The following is a 4796-nucleotide window of genomic DNA, read 5'->3' on the forward strand; positions in this document are numbered from 1 at the left end:
GATTTGAATGTTAAAAAGCTTCTATTTGAGTTCTGCTACGTTGTGCAGTTGTATGTATTGTATGCTGAATAAATCCTCGAACTCAATTTGACGAGTTGTTTTCTGTTGCTGCGAAGACGGGCGACGTAGAATAAAAGAACACAACTATACGACGTTTGAGAACTTGTGGCAATCTCAAGTGTCGTGTAACACACATTTAAACCATTTGTCGGCCCCCTGTCGATATTTTTCGACTAAGTTCCTTGTTTTCCCTTTTTCTCTAGTATGTACTCGCACTCTTCTTACTTCAGCGAGTAAAGACAAATGTAGTTCAACTCACAAACGGAACAAACATCCACCCCCCATCCCCCACCCCCCCCCCCCCCCCGCCTTTCCCTCCCCCTCTCGATTATCACGTGCCTGTAACACGTGCAAATTCTTGCAAATCAAGCCGTCCCAAGCGATGCGCATAGGCGAGACTAACAACGTGCCATGTCTTGGAAACGCATACTCGCAAAGAATCTTCGACCCAAGCCTGGCTCTGCTAGTAGACTGTACCTCTCTCTTCACCCGGTGAATGCCTCATGTAAATGTCTCTTTGACGATAACGGCGGATGCCAACTATACCTATACCTTGCGTGCCTGTTAGTTCCTTGAAAGACACAGTCGCTTTTCAGTTCGACAGTTCCGCGTAGTATTTGCTGTGTAGTGGCAGGATGTTCACCGTAGAGGTCTGAAACTGTGGTGTTGTTTTGTTAAGTGGTGGTGGTGGTGTTCCGCGGTGGTGAAATTTCAAACTGAGAAAGCAAGTTTTGCTTTAAGGTTTAGTCTGGAAATGTGTTGAGAGACAGTGTTGAATACAAGACAACTGTGGGGAAAAAGTGAGTTGTGTTTTGTTGTTGTTGTGGTTGAATTAGATTAGGGCGGGGATGTAGCTCAGTCGGTAGCGCGTTGGATTTGTATCCAGTTGGCCGCTGTCAGCGTGAGTTCGTCCCCACGTTCGGCGAGAGATTTATTTCTCAGAGTCAGCTTTGTGTGCAGACTCTCCTCGGTGTCCGAACACCCCCGTCCCGTGTGTACACGCAAGCACAAGACCAAGTGCGCACGAAAAAGATCCTGTAATCCATGTCAGAGTTCGGTGGGTTATAGAAACACGAAAATACCCAGCATGCTTCCTCCGAAAACGGCGTATGGCTGCCTAAATGGCGGGGTAAAAAACGGTCATACACGTAAAATTCCACTCGTGCAAAAAAACACGAGTGTACGTGGGAGTTTCAGCCCACGGAAGAAGAAGAAGGAGAAGAAGAAGAAGAAGAATTAGATTAAATCAAATTAACTCGGAAAGTGAAGGAATCGACTGGCACGGTACTCATCCCATCAGCACCGTGCGTCACGTGCTGTCATTCCCTACTTTCCTAATAACATCCTGAAGAAGGCAGTTTGCCGAAATAAAATGACAAATCTAACCTGGTGTGTCCATTTTTGTTGAATTTAAATGTATAAAAAGTTCATTTTCCCTTGGTGCTGATCAAAATGTAATAACGTGTCACAAATAAAAAAAAGAGGAAATATTTGCTAATACATGTAGGAAGTTGAATTACAGACAAAACAAACCATTAACCGGAGAACGTCGACTACAGAGATACACATACTTACAAATAACGTGTCATATAGATAAGGAAGTAACGTAATAAAAGACACATTATGTAAATAAAATGAATAGGCACACACACGGGAAGATAATGTAGTGATAAGGTTAAACGTAAGGATCAGGTAGGAATATCAGAAATCCCTGATAGGAACAGTTGTGAAAGAAAAACACACGAAAGAACATCGTGAAAAAGACAAGTTGTGAGGAAATGGCGTAACATTTTTTTTTTAAACCGTTGGTAGGAAAGGTGAGATAGATGAATTGGTAGGGAAGGTGAGATAGATGAATTGGTACCGGCACGGTTGGCATAGTGGTAAGGCGTCCGCCCCGTGATCGGGAGGTCGTGGGTTCGAACCCCGGCCGGGTCACACTTAAGACTTTAAAATTGGCAATCTAGTGGCTGCTCCGCCTGGCGTCTGGCATTATGGGGTTAGTGCTCGGACTGGTTGGTCCGGTGTCAGAATAATGTGACTGGGTGAGACATGAAGCCTGTGCTGCGACTTCTGTCTTGTGTGTGGCGCACGTTAAATGTCAAAGCAGCTCCGCCCTGATATGGCCCTTCGTGGTCGGCTGGGCGTTAAGCAAACAAACAAACAAAAAATAGATGAATTGGTAGGGAAGGTGAGATAGATGAATTGGTAGGGAAGGTGAGATAGATGAATTGGTAGGGAAGGTGAGATAGATGAATTGGTAGGGAAGGTGAGATAGATGAATTGGTAGGGAAGGTGAGATAGATGAATTGGTAGGGAAGGTGAGATAGATGAATTGGTAGGGAAGGTGAGATAGATGAATTGGTAGGGAAGGTGAGATAGATGAATTGGTAGGGAAGGTGAGATAGATGAATTGGTAGGGAAGGTGAGATAGATGAATTGGTAGGGAACAGCGAGAAAGACAAGATGATAAAACAGTTAAAAGACGAGATGGTAAAAAAGTCCCCCCATAATAAGATGCAAACAAAGAATCAAAAAGACGAGATTGTATAAAAACAGTCAATTAGACGAGATGGCAACAACAACAACAAACAGTCAAAAAGACTAGATGGCAACAACAACAAACAGTCAAAAAGACAAGATGGTAAAAAAGTCCCCCCATAATAAGATGCAAACAAAGAATCAAAAAGACGAGATTGTATAAAAACAGTCAAAAAGACGAGATGGCAACAACAACAACAGTCAAAAAGACGAGATGGCAACAACAACAAACAGTCAAAAAGACGAGATGGCAACAACAACAAACAGTCAAAAAGACGAGATGGCAACAACAAACAGTCAAAAAGACGAGATGGCAACAACAACAACAAACAGTCAAAAAGATGAGATGGCAACAACAACAACAAACAGTCAAAAAGACGAGATGGCAACAACAACAACAAACAGTCAAAAAGACGAGATGGCAACAACAACAACAGTCAAAAAGACGAGATGGCAACAACAACAACAGTCAAAAAGACGAGATGGCAACAACAACAACAAACAGTCAAAATGACGAGATGGCAACAACAACAAACAGTCAAAAAGACGAGATGGCAACAACAACAACAGTCAAAAAGACGAGATCGAAAAAAAAAGTAAAAAAGACGAGAGTGTAAAACAAGTCAAAAAGATGATATTGTAAATAAAGAAGGACGGTATAAAAAAAAGAAGGAAATAGAGTACTTTGTGGAGAGAAAAAAAAGACGAAAATAATGGTAGGAAAAAATGAGAAAGGGATACTCACAGAAAGAAACGTTAGGAACAAGCGTTAAAAGGACAAATGAATGGATAAAAAGTTTGAGAACAATTATTGCTTGGTGATGAGAAAATGTTAAAAAGTCAAAAAGAAAAAGATACAAACCGCAGAAGAGAAAAAAGACAATTTTGAACGTTGATACGGAATACTATGACAAACAGGAAACGTTAGTGGAAAGAAGAAGAAGAAGAAGAAGAAGAAGAAGAAGAAGAAGAAGAAGAAGAAGAAGAAGAAGAAGAACAACAACAACAACAACAACAACAACAACAACAACAACAACAACAACAACAACAAGAAGAAAAAGAACTTGTTCCAGCAAGTAGAAGAAGAACAAGAACAAACCAGAAGACAAGAAGAGCAAGAACAAAAGCAAAAATAAGAAGAACAAGATCTAGAAGAACAAGCACAAGTCAGAAGACAAGAAGACAAGAAGAGCAAGAACAAAAGCAAAATAAGAAAAACAAGATCTAGAAGAACAAGAACAAGTAAGAAAACAAGAAGAGCAAGAAGAAGAAGAAGAAGCAAGAACAAAAAGAACATGAACGAGAAACTAGCAGAAGCAGAATAAGACGAAAAGAGTGAAGGCGAAACAAGTGGGACTAAATGAGTCTACCATATTGCCAAGGTCAGAGCGCTCCCAAAGAGGCATTGAAAGTGCCTCGTTAAACGTCAGCCACCGCCGATATTTATAAGCCCTTCAACTGAACGAGATTTAAGTGTGTGAGGAAAAACAGAGCCCTGGGCCTGCATGCACTAGCGCAAATAACTTCTGAAGTGTATTGGCTAAGACCCCTCCCCCCCCCCCATCTCCACCCCCCCCCCCATCCCACCGCTCTTCGCCCAATTAGCGATCTCTACCTGCATCTTGAGCTTAAGTTCGTGAAAGCTAGCCCACGAGACTAACAACCCAAAACAATTATATTCCTGTTGGGTGTTATGATTAATTCTGTCCGTGTTAGTTGGTTCTTCTTTCTTTCTCATTATTTCTGTATATTTCGGTTCACTAAGTAACTTACAAAGGTCTGAAATGAACTATTTCGCCGCCGGACTCCCCCCCCCCCCCCTCCCTCTTCACCAAAGCTCCCCATCCACGAACCATTCCCTCCACCCCACCTCAGTCGCTGAACCCCTCTTCCTGTTTCTTCAGCGAGGATTTACAAAAAGCTGGCCCTCGAGTTTTGGAATCCAGAAAAAAATCATCTTCCTGTGCGCAGTTTATGATTTATATCACACGTTTTTGCTAGGCTTTCATTCATCTACTGGAATAGCTTGGAACACTGACAACGTAGAAAGCATATAAGCTGTATGCATCAGAAGTATCAAAAGATGCTGCTGGAGTTCATTTTATTCCACAAGTTTGCCACTGAAGCTGTACAGGTTTCGTTGATTTTTTTTCTCAAAGTTTATGGCAGTTCTCGTCTCGGAGTAACCTTTCTAC

General features: G+C 41.9%; 1 protein-coding gene across 2 annotated transcripts in view; it reads left to right on the forward strand.

The window, feature by feature from the left end:
* Positions 1 to 429: 429 nt before the first annotated feature.
* Positions 430 to 4796, forward strand: part of LOC138947022 (multiple epidermal growth factor-like domains protein 6) — a 93053-nt gene continuing 88686 nt past the window's right edge. The window contains exon 1 of one of the 2 annotated variants that reach the window (XM_070318454.1): positions 430 to 860. The gene's annotated coding sequence lies outside the window, so the exon portion shown is untranslated. Of the gene's footprint in view, positions 861 to 4179 lie in introns of those variants that run through there. The other variant, XM_070318455.1, reaches the window with a different exon arrangement.

Source organism: Littorina saxatilis, linkage group LG14 (assembly GCF_037325665.1).
Source record: "Littorina saxatilis isolate snail1 linkage group LG14, US_GU_Lsax_2.0, whole genome shotgun sequence".
NCBI lineage: Eukaryota > Metazoa > Mollusca > Gastropoda > Littorinimorpha > Littorinidae > Littorina > Littorina saxatilis.